The sequence below is a fragment of the Lepidochelys kempii genome, chromosome 10 (genome assembly GCF_965140285.1).
Source record: "Lepidochelys kempii isolate rLepKem1 chromosome 10, rLepKem1.hap1, whole genome shotgun sequence".
NCBI lineage: Eukaryota > Metazoa > Chordata > Testudines > Cheloniidae > Lepidochelys > Lepidochelys kempii.
In genome coordinates this window covers 14,720,475-14,738,325 of record NC_136389.1, presented here as the reverse complement: position 1 = coordinate 14,738,325, position 17,851 = coordinate 14,720,475, and positions in this window count along the sequence as shown.

The window sequence follows — 17,851 nt, the reverse complement described above, 5'->3', positions numbered from 1 at the left end:
CTCTTTTGCCAAAGACTAAATGTGTGGCGGAGGGTGCTGTATCTCTCCTAAAACTCACACACAACTTTGAGTTCTTTTTTCATAGGCACTCTCTGCACAGGCAGGCAATAACTGATGATATTTGACTTCATGAGCTTCTTCTGAAGACTCACTGCATATTTTTGATAAGCCTCATACGCAGAGTCAGTTTAACCCTTGTGTTGTCCCACTCATAGCGTACAAACGATACCCCCGAATGCCCAGAATTCTGTTTTCATAATATTGAAGTTTTCCATTTATCTTGTAATTGAAGTGAATTATCATTATTTTTTCATAAGCATTATAAAAGGGCTCAGGAATGGTGCATCTGATTGTGCTATACATAAGAATATATGTCCTGCTTGCCTGAAGAACTGTCTCTGTTTGCAAGGATTAACAAGAATGTTGAAAGTATATGATTGCACATATTTACACTATGTACGTAATTATACATAGTTACAGTAATCATGTCAATATGAGATAATTGAAAAAAGACTACTTCCAATAAATCCCAGTGAAATTCAAATGAGACTATCTACATTAAAAGAACATTACGGTTTTGATACAAACACCAAAGTAATTCATATTCAAATACCAAAGAAGTGTCACCAGACTATGGCCTGATTTTAGTTATTTAGCAATTAATCCTGAATTGTGAATTTCCTTGAGTCTGTAAATTTCAGTGTAGGCTTTTGGTGCTGAATCTAGGGACTATTTTAATCATGAATCACTCTTTTGGCAAAATGGTGGCAACTCTTACCCTTCAAAAAATACAATCACAGTATAAAGGTTGTCATGACCACTGGGTACACTGCACCTTAGACCTTCTTGAGAGAATCTTGTGGTAACAGGCCTGGCTTCCTTCATTTGTGGTGGAATCATGCAGGCTACATATAAGTCACCCCCCGAGTTAAGTTACACTGACCTAAGCGCTGGAGTGGACAGCACTATGTCGGTGGGAGACGGTCTCCCACCAATGTAGCTACTTCTGCTGTAGAGCTCTCTCCCGTCGGCTCCGAGCGTCAGCATTAGCAGCGCTGTAAGCTCTGTAGCATAGCCATAGCTTCAGCCTGGATCTCTGGACTGGAACCTCCCTGGTTCCCAATCATGTTAATGACACAGGCCCAACTCTGCGTGGGCACCTCTCAGAGTTTTCTTTGGGAGCCTGAGCCAGTGTTTGTTTTCAGTGATCACAGAACGAGCATCTTCAAAGTGAAGCATGATTTATTCATTCCCCAGAGGTACAAAGCCTGTGGAGCAAAGGGTAAAAGCAATAAAAGGCTACTGCATGCCTGGGTATTATTTACACCTTTGTAAATTCCTCCTCAGCGCAGCTAACTCCATCGCTGGCAGGGAGAAACAGCCAGCACCTGCTCACAGCATCTGTGTCTGTCTCTCTGCATTTGGCAAACTCAGTTTTTCACTGACACACCCTGATTAGCCTCTCCCAGCTCATCCAAATCCTCCCCCCTTTCTAGGGCTGTGAGATTTAGAATCCCCTTTGATCCCAGGCTTTAACCTTAGGCAGAGTAATCCATTTCAGCCTGGATAGAGCCAGATAGGAGTATTCCCTAATAAACAGCTTTCCCATAATTTCCTCTAGGAGTCTTACTTTGCTATTGTTTTATTTATTTTTGGTTTCTCCCTTAACAGCCTCCTTTGGTTTAACTCGGGGCATGCAGGCAGGTTAATATCAAACCCAAGGGGCATATGATATTTATAAAAAATACTACCAATAACTCCCTCATTCTTCAGCGGCAACCTAATGCAAATTCCCCATCACCAGCACCATCCCAAATGAAGGCATAAATCCATTCAGCTTCTCCAAACCTCTTTTTAGTGATGAGGAGCAGGGAGGGGGAAATCTTAGGGCCTGATTCTGACTGGTGTAAATCAGGATTCGTTTTATGGAAGCCAATGGAGTTACACCCATATGAGATGAGTGGGTCAATGCTGGCTATTGAACATACTAGTATTTTATTATGTGTCTTTTTCCCAAGTAGAGTAAGTAGAAAAATGTAAACATGCTGGGCCAGATCCTTTGCTAGTATAAGTCACTGTAACTCCATTGGAGTCCACACAGTTACACCAGTTTACACCATCTGAAAATCTGGCCTATAGGATTGGATATGGTTTTTCAGTAGTAACGTTTGGTTTGTGGTAGTGACTAAAGGCAAAGCTGGGACCCCATTGTAACAGGCATGGTAGAAACATCTGGTAAATGATAAGAGCCAGTCCCAGAGGGACATTTGCATGGTGCAGTAACCGTTGTACATACCACACTGACTCCAGAGAAGATGTACTGATGGATTTCATACAGTGTCTCCACATGTTCCATGCATGGATCTCTTGCTGAAGTCAGTGGGATTTTCACATGTGGAACATTTACAAGATTGACCTCTAGATGTGTCTCAAAAAGATGAAATTAAATGATTCTAGTAATATCAGTTTGAGTCAAAAGAAGTTGCAATTATATGAATGGACAAAATACTTGTATGGCTCCAACATGGAAGGGGTCTTAATGGGTCCTTTCCAGTTCTGCTCTGGAGCCATTACACCGTGATGTCCCTTCTAATTCACTCATGAAAAGCTGTTTGGAAAAACAGTTTGATGTCAGTGCTGGCTACAAAATTATGAACAAAAAATGGCATTACTACCAAACTTCTTCTGATGGTATCATACACTTGGGAAAGCAATGGGAAGGAGGAGTAAAGATCATATAGCAGACAGGTCTAACTCAGGGTAGGCTGACAGAACCAGAAGACGCCTGTGAACCTGCAGAGACTGCGTGAGAGAGCAGAAACCACAATGTTGCCAGGGCTAACTTTCATCTTTTTGTTTCGTGGAAGTCTGAAGTGGGGGAGGATCTGCTGTCTGTGGTCGAGGGCTGCGAAGATGAAACTTCTTGAAAGGAAAACTGTCTGAAAAACGGAAGTTGTGATGGCTACCTGTAGTCAGAGTGTTACATTTTGAGGTTGTAGTGTTAGCTTGGTTATATCTCAGGAATAACACAAAGTGAGTGTGTGTGCGTGTCTGCCTGTCAGCCATGAGGAACACCTTTCCTCTTTCTCTCTGCCTCATGGACTCTCTGTCTCTTCAAATATCGTTTGAAAACACATCCTTTTCCCCTTGCTGATGACTACTGATTTCTCTCCCTCTCAGCTGATTATTTAGTATCTTGGGCTGTAATGGTGATATTTAACATGCAAAGGCATTTTAGAACACACCTTGCGAGAAAGACCTTAACAGTAGTAGTAATAATTCTGTCTTACACTTACATGCCGTATATCTCGATGGATCCCAAAGTGCTTTACAAACTGTGGTCCCAATGCTGTCACTGTGTGCCATGGCCAATAGACCACATGCCCGGGATTACTTGTGAAGTATAGTGCTTCTCAGTGTAAAGAAGTGTAGCGGAATTGGGCCCTGTATTCACACAGGACCAGGCTATACCTGCCCCTTCTCCATTCAGGCACACAGTATGTTGGAGGCACAAGGAGCCTTCCCAACCTTTGCATGGCCACATTAAAGCAAGCCTGTGTAGTCCTTGCAGCCGTCCATGCACTCATTGGGGTGGAGAGCACCTCGAGGGATGGGGAGGAGTCAGGACCTGGATACTGGTCCATGGAGTGAGGCTGGTGCATGGGGGAAATAAGCTGGAGCCTGCAGAATTGTGTATTAGCTACTGTTTTCCTCCTGCATACCAGGGAGACTTTGGGACTCTTTCTGGCTGCTCACCCTGGGGCGGTACATCTCTACCCCCCTGTGTTGGGCTGTGCCTTAAAGACACTACCAGCCCACAGGTCTCTCTGCACTAGAATGCAGCAAATGACTGGGACACAGCATAGTGCACAGTGAGGGCTGCGGAAGAGAGCTGCTTAGTGTGTTTAGAGAAGGGCACAAGCTGTACAATTCAGCTCTCAACTTTCCCAAAGTTTGAGGGTGTTTGCTCAGCCAAACTAACCCTTTGCCTGCACCTATCACCACGCTTCTCTCTCTCCCCAGCTTTAATTAATGCCAATAAAGTGCTTGCTGCTGTGACCCCTCAATCTGAGGTTGTGTCAGCTTTGTCAGCTTGCTGACTCTAATCCACTGGACTATCGAAAGTGACAGCAACAGCAATGCGTTACAGATTCCACACCCCCCCTCCTCCAACACTGAAAATCTTGGATTGCTTGCAAATAACGATACCATTGCCACAAGACGCTTCCCATACACATGCACAAAAATGTTATAGCACTCGGGCCAAATGCAGTTTGGGGCTCTGCAACTGAATTAGTGGATATGATGGAAGTTTATTTCAGTGTCTCAATATTGGCCCAAGTTAAGCCATTGTGGACAACCAAACTATGCTTGTCATGAAACCTGATGCCATAGTTTGGGGTTTCATAAAGTCAGCACAGTTTTCATACCTGTAGTGCAAAAGGTTTGTTATAACTACAGTGCATGTCAGAGTGTTCCTTTTACAAGGAACAAGTGTGCAAATGTGTTCCTTTTACAAGGAAACACCTGATAGGGAACGGGAAGTTTCATGATTTGCAACTGGCAGAAAGCCAGACTTTCAGTGGGGTAAATTGGCGTAGCACTAGTGAAGTTCATGGAACTTTGCCAGTTTACACAAGTGGAGAATCTGTACTAGAATTTCCTTCAGATCAATCCTTTGAAGTGTGTGCGGGGCTTTTATGCCTACATGTACACATACACCTAGGGGCTATGTCTACCCTACAAGCCAGGGGTGAGATTTCCCTGCTTGCGTACACATATGTGTGCGAGCTCTTATCCAGCTAGCATGTGTACAAAGAGTAGTGTAGCTGTAGGTGCATAGATAGCGGCAGTGAAGACACAGTATAGACATGCTGAGTATGTACTCACCAATTTCAGGCAGGCTGGTACTCAACACCCCCCCCCCCCATGCTGCTGCTACCATACAACTATGTGTATGCAAGTGGGGGATCACACTCCAGGCTCATCATGTAGACATAGGCACGTGCACAGAATGGGAAAGTGATCCAGCCCCTAAAATTCCAGAATGTCTCAAGAAGTCATATAGATCTCAAAACACTCACTCGGGGCAAGGATGATCACACTGGCTCCTTCATAATCATCCTCCCATCTGGGCGTGTGTGTGTGGTTGCTTGTTAGTTTTCGTTGACAAACATCATGAAACGTTGTTGGAGCATCTTCAACTGTAAAGGCTCTTTGGTCTGTTTACAGGGGCACCCCTTATAACCTTGCTGATTGCCTTAGATAACTTTGTATTTGTAGTTATATTACTTGAGTATTTGCAATATACAATGTATTGCCTGTAGAGAGTACACCACTGTTCAAGGAAACATTGCAGACCAAAGTATCTTGTCTATCTTAGGTAACATTGGAAACAGTAGTGTACTCGAGAGTAAATATGGGTAAATGGAGTTTACTGACTTCTCCTTTGGCTAATATAGAGTTTAGCTTTGGCATTTACCCAATTTTGATTTGGGGAATACGGAGGTTAATTTGTTAGTTTACCCACTTTTTTTCCCCAGCACACTGCTGATTGGAAACTTTTTAAGGGCCAACACTGTATTTAAACCACTGATCAGGAGAAACTGGTTAGTTCTTTTTGAATCTTTATGGGAGAGGGGTGCATGTTCACCTTGTGATTTTTATTTGAGTCACATAAATACTAATCATAATAAATTCCCTGTCATACATCCAGAGCAAATTGGCACCCAGATCTGATACATATTGTATCTGGCTCTATTCATATCCCAGTCGATTAAAACCAAAAATCAGGCAGGCATGATTTTAGAAGTAAAAAAAAAAAAATCCTTATTTTTTCTGGCTTCTGTCCTGCTTCCCTTTATTTTTAAATAAATCAGTGCCTACATCAAACAATATAGAATCACATGGTATCAATCCATGGCCTAATACATACAAACACAGATGTTAAACTGAAACTAGTGAGAACTTTAATTGCTAATTAAATGTGTACTTTGTGTTCTTTGGCCATGAGGTTAGTCATTCCATATTTGGAATTGACCTATATTTAGCAAATAAGATTTTAATTGGTGGATACGACTAATTGCAGCACAAATACATTGTTCTTGTATTACATCCATGAGCTACAGTACACTATAACTTTCTTATTTGTAAGGGACACCGTTGCAGCATCTGTGATCTGGAAGTAGTGCAAGGAAGTTTTTCATGCATGGAGCCCACTGTTTTGTTCCTGAGATTTGTGGGCGCCACAAATTTGGGTGGCTCCGGAAATGTTTGAAAGGCCTTTACTGTACAGTTCATGTGCTGAAAGCCGATGTAAGTGTGCTGATGGCATGCTAGACTTCCAAAGAATTTGCTCCCTTATGTCTGTTGCAGACACCCATTTCCAACTTATTAACTTATTGTCCCGATAAACCGTTTGCTGTGTCCTCTCCAGTTACATTAGTCATATGACCTTATGTGTAGAGCCCTGCACGAATTCAAAATTTGTATCCGCATCCGGTCTGTGACCCGCAAACATGGTCCACGGATATCCACATTCTTGGATATAAAGTGAATATCCATAGATTTTCAGGGCTCTATTTATGTGATAATACAATAGGATGCTATCTATAAGGGCCCAATCCTGAGAGGGGCAGAGATCCTGACAATGGGAGTAGAGGGACTCAGCACCTTGGAGGAGTGGACTGTTAGCGGTATCACGGATTCTAGTTTAATCTGAACATTAGCTCTACAGGGAGTTAAAGTTTTAAAAGATTTGTGACATGCTGAGTAATTTGTATCCCCCGTCTCCTGAATTCTGCATTAGAGAGTGGGAGCCAGATACTTAGCTGTGGTGAATCAGCATAGCTCCATGGACTTTAGTGCCAATTGCCACCAGCTAAGGAGCTGCATATTGATTAGTGACAAAAAGAAATAAAACTTTTCCAGCAATTGCTGGGGGCAAGTTAGTATTTTTCACTATGTGACTCTGCCTGCTGAACTCGAACAACAGAGGGTCTAAATATGTTCTCCTATGGGTCTCCAGTCTTCAAGCCATAGTAGACTTTAAAGCAAAGAGAGCCTGAGCACGTGTACTCTCTCAGCAGCCAAGTAGAAAAAGCAAATCACTATTCTGTTTACTAATTACCTTTGGGAGCACAAGAAAAGTGAAAGTTTTACAATGTAATCAGCAGAAAAGTTCTGTGTTCTAGAGAGATTTTGCTGATTCTGCATGATCCTATTTTGCAGGAAACGGTGTTTTGCAATGCTGATGTCCTGGATTCCCTGAAGGGAATAAAAACAAATTCTGAAATCCCTCATGACACAGATTTCTAATTTTTACCAGCTCCCCTGCACCCCAGTAGTTCATGGAACCTGGCTAGTCAGTTTCCATCTTATTACATGAGCAGCACTCTGCCAGGATATATAAGAATGAAGTTGAACTTGGGGCCAAGTATAAATGGATGTTTTTGTGCCAGCTATAAGAAAAATCATTCAGATTTCTCCTTTGCTGAAAGTGTAAACTGTTCTTGTTGATTGGGGGGGGGGGTTGTTTATGCTTGCAACTCAGGAACAAGCAGTCTTTGTCTTTTGTGTGAATGACAGTGTAGATACTAGAAATAAAGAAGGAAGACTGCTGCCAGATGTAAGCCTTTCCCCTGAGGCATGACTCAAGGCTCCTTCCTGGTGCTTGCTCATCAGAGCGGCTTCTACATATTTCTCACGTGGGTTGGATCCTAGGTTCTTTGTTGAAATATCTGGTGCCTCCACCCAAGGTGACTCCTCTTTGTGCCTGGGATACAAGGTGTATTGTCCCTTAAGAAAATGACTGATGCTACTTTTCATAATGAGGAGTATCAGCAGCAAACAAAATATAATAATACAAACCGCAGCAAATGAAATGCCTCACCCCAAAATAACAACGTACCAAAGGGAGACTTCACTGGGGAGAGGACACAGAGGGTCTAGGGAAGGAAAGGGTTAAGGTTAACTAATAAATGCTAAAACTTTAATAATCAACAAATTCCCCACCTCCCACCATTCACAACTATACCCCAAACCTCTCCCTGGCACCTTCCCAGGCAGATGGAATGCATAGGATGAGTCTGGAAATGAGGGTAGCCACGCTGCAAACATTGGCCAGCTTAAAGAAAGCAGAAGGGACTGTCTTACAGTGTTTTACCCCTGAATAGTAGAGCCCTGAAACCCAACCCAAATCCAACAGGGCCCAACTACAAGTGCCATGTCTGAGGTGGGGCAACAACCCGACCCTCTCGGTCTTGGGTCATGTTGGCTCTCCTCTTCCTGCCCATGGGGTTGGTGTGGCAGTGGCTCTCGCAGCCCCTCTGCACAGTTTGTGCTGAAGGGTGAGCGTGCCTGAGGAGCTCGCTCTCCCGACCAGGGCTCTGGGACTGGAGGAGCTGTCAGCTTTCCCCCTGCGGCCCTGGGGCTGGAGCAGCTGTCAACTCCCACCGCTGGGGACCCAGGCCAGAGGATCCATCAGCTCCTGCCACTCTGGCCCCGGGGCCAAAGGATCTTGCTCTCTCCACCCCAGCCCCGGGGCTGTAGGAATTCTTGCCCTCACCTTGTGCCCGCCCCTCGCCTTAGATTAACAGTTCCAAACTTCTGATGTCAGTATATGGGAATATCATTACTGTCAGCTCTAACACCGAAGCTCAAACTAACCTTTCAGCTAAACACTTATAAAGTCACAGCCTGTCAGAATAATATTACTGTCATTTCTAACACCTAGGCTAACAGGCACAACCTCAGATCATGCCTGAAATATTAACTGATAGACTCTCTTGTAGAAATAGAGTGTGAGGATGATCAACTCCCTGTCAATCAAAGCTTTTAATCCAAGCCTCCAGCTCACTCGTAAATGATACTACCATTATCTAAAACAAAGTGGGTGTTTTCTTATTTCTCATACATTTTCACATTAGAAGAGTATTACAAGATGACACATCCATGCCATGAGTCCTATAGACACTATGGGCTGGATCATACAATCCATACTCACATTGGTGAATATTTACTTATACAGGTAATGCACTGAGTCCAGTGGTAATACTTGTGTGAGTAACTGTTCCTGTATGTAAATCTGAGAGACACAATCAGACCCTGTAAAAGAAAGCTCAGATAAAATAATACCACCTAACTAAGGTCTTGGATTTCATCAAGATTTTTATTGGGTGTCTGTGACCTACTGGAGACCAGCATATGGTACTAAGTTTTGATTTGGGTGTCTTTCCTCAGGATGGAAGCTGACAGTGATACAAGCTGTCCAATCTGTAGAGTCACACACTGTAGGAAGGGGAATCTTTAAACATTAAACTCTCCAAGACGATGGTTATATGTACACTCTGTTTTGCTCCTCCTCAAATTTCAGTCACCGTATTATTTGTTGAATATTTATTTTCCTCTGGCAAAAAACTGAAAATTCAAGATTGTGTCCCTGGGGTTAGACAAGGAGTCTGGGGACTTTTGTTCTTATTTACACTAAATCCCCTTGACACCACTCTGGCAGTGTAAAGTGCCTTTAGTGTAAATGATACTTACTGTGGGCCTGATTCTCAAAATACCTGTGTGTAATTTCATATTGTGTAAATCTTCAGAGCATGCTATGCAACATCTCCAATCAGAAGTAAGTACTCTTTAGCAATTCTGACATTGCAGCATTACTTCAAACAGCTGCTGTGGCAATATCATTGCAAAAATGACTACCTTCTGGAGTCAGGAATTCTGAGCATGTTATGGCCCACTAGTTTGCTCAGTCTTTTGGTAGTAGACAGTTCAAGGCTGGGTCACCTCTACCAGAAGTTGATAACAGAATGCAACCCCTAAGAATGTTGAACATCTTTTTATAATCTAGTCTTATATTTTTATTTAATATTTGATATACATTACCTAGTAATATATAAATGACCAAATATAGCATTTTAGGTGTTTGGAGTAAGACAAGTGTGTCTTTAATATACACAATAACAAAACTATTAAACTGTACATTTGGCTAGTTCCCCAGGGCTTCCATGTGTAAATTCTGCTCTCTGATGCTGCTCTGAGGGGTCCTCTTTGCCTCCCTTGGCAGCATGGCACAGTTACAAGCCAGGCTGCCATATAGTGTGTCCTTCCTCTTTCTTCCTCTACCCCCTGGGACTGGAAAGTGGAAGCGATATAGAAATAGTGTTGACATTAATGCTGCTTTAACTCCTGCACAGATTTCTGCATGGAAATCTAGCGGTTCTGAAAGGACCATGCTACGGAGAGCGGGCTGCTCTGCAACTCTGCCCCCTATTGGCCTCTTCTCTACCCTTGGCAACCCAGATTCATTGAATGCATGGAGTAGGCAAAGAAATGCATCTGTGCTCATGGCTGATTACCTTTGAAGCCCTGAACGATCTTGTACGCAGTTTCTTCAGAGTCTGCCTGACACCCGCCATGTTATCACCGTAGTTGAGATTTGCTGGGATGCTGTAGCTACCAGTCTCTTGTGTTCAACTAAATGAACTCCACCAAAATGTCACAAGGTTTCTCAGTTGAGGGTTTCTGTGTCTGGAATTCTTTGCCCTTGGAAGTATGCCAGAGACAGCGTTTGGTGAGTTTCAGAGTGTGATAGGAAATGTTTATATTTAGCATTTTGTTAATTTGGCTTTGCCTTGTTTTCGATCACTTCAATATTTGTAGTAGTTTGGTAGCAACAGTGCTTATACTAACCACGAGGGGTAGCTGTGTAGATTATGGAGCTGAATTAGTTATTTCCATCTGGGTAAAGTGAGTCTAAAATGCTATCAGATTAAAATTCCCCAGTCACCTTCACCGCTGGCGGCATTTTTCACACAATTTGCACAGTTGTAAATGACTACACAAGGGGCGAGGCAGGGGGGAATCAGGACCTACACCTTTCTAATTTTGCATATAAGCACTTGGATGTCATGGTTAAAAGCACTTTAGAAATGACGGCATACATATTCTAAGGTCTAATGAACAGGGATGCTGGTAAAAATAGTTTCAGAGTAGCAGCCGTGTTAGTCTGTATCCGCAAAAAGAACAGGAGCCCTTGTGGCACCTTAGAGACTAACCAATTTATTTGAGCATAAGCTTTCGTGAGCTGTTAGTCTTTAAGGTGCCACAAGTCCTCCTTTTCTTTTTTGATAAAAATAGTGTGGCTTATATACCAGTTTATTGGAATTCCAGTGTTAGAATGAGTGTGTTGCAGTGGGGGATTTAGAAATCATTTATCTCTATGGTGATCACCGAAAGTACACAGTGACCTTGTTAGAAAGTCTGTAGTGGAGTTCAGTTTGAACATAAGCACTCTGAGAACTGTGAACACTGAGCAAGAAGCCAAATTAGCATGCACTTTTGCATGATCTGGCTTGCTGCCTGGGCACTTTCCCCTAGTGCTTGGAGCACTGATTAAGGTAGCCAACTATAAATCATTAAGGCACATGTCAATGAAGCTCCTGAGATACCACTGAGGATAGAAGAATCATATCCTTTCCTTACTTGATTTATGAAGCTGGACTCTGTTAAAAATCCATTCAAATCTATGAATTGGTACTGGTTGTTAAACTGACAGTTTACATTCAGCAGACATTAGCTGCAATTATTTACCCATGGAAATAAACATGGAAATAAACTCTGTATTCTCTTTGGATTTTTCTGTTGTTAAACTTTTCCCACTCCATGGTCTTATTTGTGTCAGTGTATAACCACATCCCAGACATTAATTTTGTCAGGTGTGTCTTACTGAAAATGTATCAGAACACATACTTTTCAATTTTCCACTGGAGGTCATTGAAATGTTTTAAATCCATCTAAAAATCTCATTTTCTTTGTGCTCCAGGAATCCTGCTGTAACTTGCTTTTACAAATACACCACATGATACTATCACATGAATGATGAAAACTAATCTTCCTGGAGCCCAATAATTATTTCTGTCTTCTTGCCAAAGGCTGATGTGACCAACCTATGAGATGCATGTGCAAATTTGTAATCTGAACACAATATGGTTTCCTTCACTTTCTGAGGGTATTTCCTCAGTCAGCATGAAAAGATCTTGTCTGGACGAAAGCCTCTTACAAATGCTCTGCAAACCTGAAGGGGGAAAAACTGTTTGGAAGGTGCCTCCATCAGCATGTGGGAAGTTTTCCAAATTGCTAATTGATCAGTGGACTTTTTGCCATCAGATGTCTTAAAATATGTGCTGGCAGTTTTGTACACACCAAAGCTCACCACATACTGATGAATACAAGGTGTATGGTAAAAAGCTATGCAGCGAGATCTCCGGTCTTAAGTCAGGACTTAAGCTAGATCTTAAATGTTTTGTTCTTCATGGAGCTTGACTTAGCAGCATCTGTCCTTGAACTAATCTATTCTGTTGTAGGGAGGAGTCCTTGCCCCAAAGAATTGCATCTTATTTGGAACGTAAGCTCTTAGGAAGAGAGACAAAGGCCATTTCAACATTTTCAAATATGTTTTAGGTACCTAAAGTTAAGCACCTAGATCCTTAGTCGGGTATTTAAAGAAGTTTTCAGAGGTGATGAGCATCCGCACCTCCTCTTGACTTCAGGACACTTATTTAGATGCTTTAATATGGATTTGGGTGCAACTTTAGGCACCCAAGTATGAAAATGCAGGCTTTTTTGTCTTTTAATATCTATAAAGCACCATGGTGTGTTTATTGTGCTGAAGGGAACATAAGCAAAGCATTTAAAAAGCTTTTTACCTGATGCCATGGGGCAGGTTTGCAGATGGACTTGGGAAGCACAGATAGGGCTGTGCATTACTGCAGAGTCTCCAGTCCATCTCCCCCTGGTAGGAGAGGTACAAGGGTTATGGAGCATCCTCTGGCCACTAGGCTACACTGTCAGTCATGGAGCCATGCTGCTCCAGGGATTAGGAGAAGGAGTCCTCCTACCTTTGCCCCAGTGGTGTTTGTCAGTTACCTGTACTGGGAACTGAGACATAATTTTGCCCAGTTTGTGCATTATACAGAATCATGTGAAGGACAGTACTGAAATATCATATGGTTCACTGGCTTTTGAGTGTGGGTTTAAGTGTCTGGCCCACAGAACCTGTACAAAACACAATTTTAAAATAATATCATATTATGTAATCCTGAAATAGAGTCCGATGAAATTTATAACATATATTATATATGTTGTAAAAATTATAATATAATACAAAATAATGAAAAGAGAAGTCATTTCAAAATGAAAATTTGAAACATTCTGCAAATGTCAAAATGGGATGATTTGACATTGTTGGAACTTTTTTTTTCTTTCAGTTTTCTTCTGAAATGAAATTCTGGTAAAATCAACTCAGTTTTGGGAAGCAATTCGATTAAACTGTATGTCCAATGGAATATGGTTCTGTCTGTCTCTCAGATCCACTGTAATTTTGACTAATTTTGTAGCTTTTATGTTCAAAACTTGATGGAATACTGTACATTGTAAAATGAATTATTTCAAAGCATGTTTTGGAAAATGTTTGAATTTTGTTTTGAATTACAAATTTTGTTTTGGAATTTTGAAATTTTGTTTCAAATGACCTTTTATTATTATTTCACATTATTTCATAATATGACATAATAGTAAAATATTTTATTTTATTTTATTTTAAAAATCATTTATATAAAAATATTTTAAAATCATCTGCTACTTAGTACTGATTGAAATATCCTTTTGTAGATCTAAAAGTTTCCTGTTTGTGTTCCAATGAAACAGTTTGACTACTGACACATATTGAAATAATGTAAAAATAATAAAAATAGTGTAAAAATGAATCCCCCCCTAAAATTCCAAAATGAAATTTCAGAATTCTGAAATGAAAACTCAGAATTCCAAATCTAAAACCTGAAATTTTGAAAAGAAAATTTGCCAAAACTGTAAATTTTTCTTTGGAATTTCTGGTTTATGGAAAATTTCATAAATATTTGTTTTCATTCTGAATCAGAGCATTTTTGTTTTAATGTGAAATTTTCCTGCCTATCAGAAATTCCAAGTTTCTATGTGCTCTTGGTGAAATATCTGAGTTTTGCAGACTTTTGGACAGATTGGCTACCATCTTGAGGTCATTTCGACCTAGTTCAATACCAAAGAGTAAGTTAAACTTTTACATTTGAGCTGCAGTGCCACCAATTCTAGCTCACATTTGAGGATCATTTGTTGCATCCTCCACAAAATCTCAAGTTGCACACAGAGTACAGCGACTTTCTCAGAAACTGACTCCAATGCTTCTGCATGGAGATCCTATCTATTGGATGAAAGACATGAATGCCTGCTATTATACTTACCACTTCATACTTTAGGTCCTGAAATATAGAATTTCATGTGGACGATTTTTACAAACATAATTTTGTGATTTCATAAACCAGATGGTCAGGGATGCAGACCCATGCCCTGTGTGTCCCTAAGCCTCTGACTGCCAGATGTCGGGACTGAAAGATGGGGGGTGGATCACTCAATAATTACCCTGTTCTGTTCATTCCCTCTGAAGCATCTGGGATTGGCCACTGTCAGAAGACAGGACACTGAGCTGGATGGGCCATTGGTCTGACCCAGTATGACCATTCTTATGTTCTTATGATACGGTTAATTCCGTAGTGAGCTGCCATGTCAACTTCAAAGTGTGCCCTAGCAATGAGCATATGTAGCTTGTAGTTCCTCCTGTTACACTCTGGTTGCTACACGTTGATACTAAGCCTTCCGTATGAGCAGCACCATCATATTGTACATGACAGTTGTTGGTCCTCAGATTTAGGTTCAATAACATATCTACTGATATGATTACCTTTGCTGAGGTACAGGCTGCATTGTACAACGCAATTAACTCTTCATGAACATTCATGTCATAATCCACTTATTGCAGGCATAAAACCACTTGCTTTTTGTTGGAGAAGTCTTTTGTTTCACCTACTATAATAGTATACCATTTTCTAGAAATTTTCTCAGAATATGATTCTGAAAAAGAATCAAGACAAAATCTCAAGTCCAGTTATTCAGAGTGAGCTAATGGAAATAATGGCTCTTAAAATCATAAGAGATATTTCTGTCTGTAAACAAAGCAATTGCAGTCAACCTCTCCATTTTGGGGCATATTTTCAGCTGTTCAATATAATAGCTTTGCAGTGCAAATCCTTGTCGGGCAAGATAATATATATTACTTAGTATTTTCAATAGTTTCTTCCTGTTTTCTTTTTTCTTCTGAGACTACAGAAAACTTAGAATGTCATCATTGTTGTCTGTGGTCTTTTGAAGACTATAAACTGCATCAAGGTAACACGAAGAAGCTTGGTGCCTCTGAAATTTGTCTTGAGCCTTTTCCCAGTTAGGGAATCCAGACTGCGTGAAAGGTTAATTTGTGTGCTTAATTAAAATAAGTTTTTGATTGAAAGTTGTTGTATTTTTTTTTGCAAAACGTGCAGATTCAGTGACACTGACATATTTTATGAATTTGTGCCAATTTCACTGAAGTGTTTGAGTCAAAGCAAAAAACAAACAAACAAAGAAAAACAATTAACAAAGCAAAAAAACCCGAATCCAATCAAATTCCAAAAAAACTGAAATGTTTAATTTTGACATTTCTCAAATGAAATGTTTTAGTTCAAAAGCACTTTTATTTAGAAATTTCCTTTAACTTTTAAAATATATATATATGGTTAAAAATGCTCAAACTCAAAATGAAACAGAATATTCTGTTTGACATGAAACAATTTTTTTTTTAATTTCAAATACTTGGAAAATTTTTGTTTTTGTTTTGACCTGTTTGTCCAGCTCTACTCAGCACTACAACCAGCAGAAATTCATCCAATTGGAAGAATAATTTCCTCCATTTTAAAAAGTCATGTTATAAGTAATTTCATTTTAGTACTTTAAGAATATATACTTTGCTTTTTGTATTTCACTCAGTCACTACTAACTTAGTAAGAATGGCACAAGATTGCAGAATTAAAATACTTACACAAAATGCTCTTGAATATAAGAATGGTCACACTGGGTCAGACCAATGGTACATCCAGCCCAGTATCCTGTCTTACAACAGTGGTCAGTGACCGATGCTTCAGAGGAAATAAATAGAACAGGGCAATTATTGGGTGATCCATTCCCTCTCTTCCAGTCCGAGGTTCTGGCAGTCAGAGTCTTAGGGACACCAAGAGCATGGGGTTACATTCCTGACCTTTAGCCATTGATGAACCTATCCCCTATGAAGTCATCTAATTCTTTTTTGAATCCAGTTTATATTTTTGGCCTTCACAACATCCCCTGACAATGAGTTCCACAGGTTGACTGCATGCTGTGTGAAAAAGTACTTCCTGATATCCGTTTTAAACCTGAAGCCTATTAATTTCATTGGGCAGCTCCTGGGTCTTGTGTTATCTGAAGGGTAAATAAGACTCCCCTATTCACTTTCTCCTCACTATTCATGATTTTATAGTCCTCTATTATATTCCCCCATAGCTGTATCTTTTATAAGATGAACAGTCCTAGTCTTTTTAATCTCTCCTCATCTGGAAGCTATTCCATACCCCTAATAATTTTTATTGCCCTTCTCTGTACCTTTTCTAATTCTGTATCTGTTAGTCTCTAAGGTGCCACAAGTACTCCTTTTCTTTCTGAGTATTCAAAGTGTGGACATACCAGGAATTTATATAGTGTCATTATGATATTTTCTGTCTTAACATATATATATTCCTTTCCTGATAATTCCAAACATTTTTTGACTGTTGCTACACATTGGGTGGATATTTTTAGAGAACTATCCATGACAACTCCAAGATCTCTTTCTTGAGTGGTAACATATAATTTAGACCCCATCATTTTAGATGTATAGTTGGGATTATGTTTTCCAATGTGCTTTACTTTGCACTAGGGCTGTCATTAATTGCAGTTAATTCACATGATTAACTCAAAAAATTAATCACAATAAGAATTAATTGTGATTAATTGCAGTTTTAATCATACTGTTAAACAATAGAATACCAATTAAAATTTATTAAATATTTTGAATGTTTTTCTACATCATCAAATATATTGATTTCAGTTACAACACAGAATACAAAGTGTACACTGCTCACTTTATATTATTATTTTTATTACAAGTATTTGCACTGTAAAATGATAAAAGAAATAGTATTTTTCAATTCACCTCATACACTACTGTAATGCAATCTCTTTATCGTGAAAGTGCAACTTACAAATTTAGATTTTTTTTGTTACATAGCTGAACTCAAAAACAAAACAATATGAAACTTTAGAGCCTACAAGACCACTCAGTTCTACTTCTTGTTCAGCCAATTGCTAAGACAAACAAGTTTGTTTACATTTACGGGAGATAATGCTGCCTGCTTCTTATTTACAATGTCACCTGAAAGTGAGAACAGGCTTTCACATGGCACTTTTGTAGCTGGCATTGCAAGGTATTTACATGGCAGATATGTAAACATTTGTTTGCCCCTTCATGCTTCAGCCACCATTCCAAAAGGCATGCTTCTATGCTGATGACACTCGTTAAAAAAATGTGTTAATTACATTTGTGACTGAACTCCTTGGGGGAGAATACTATGTCTCCCGCTCTGTTTTACCCACGTTCTGCCATATATTTCATGTTATAGCAGTCTCGGATGACGACCCAGCACATGTTCGTTTTAAGAACACTTTCGCTGCAGATTTGACAAAATGCAAAGAAGATACCAATGTGAGATTTCTAAAGAGAACTACAGCACTCGACCCAAGGTTTAAGAATATGAAGTGCCTTCCAAAATCTAAAGGGATGAGGTGTGGAGAATGCTTTCAGAAGTCTTAAAAGAGCAACACTCAGATGCGGAAACTACAGAACCCCAACCACCAAAAAAGAAAATCAACC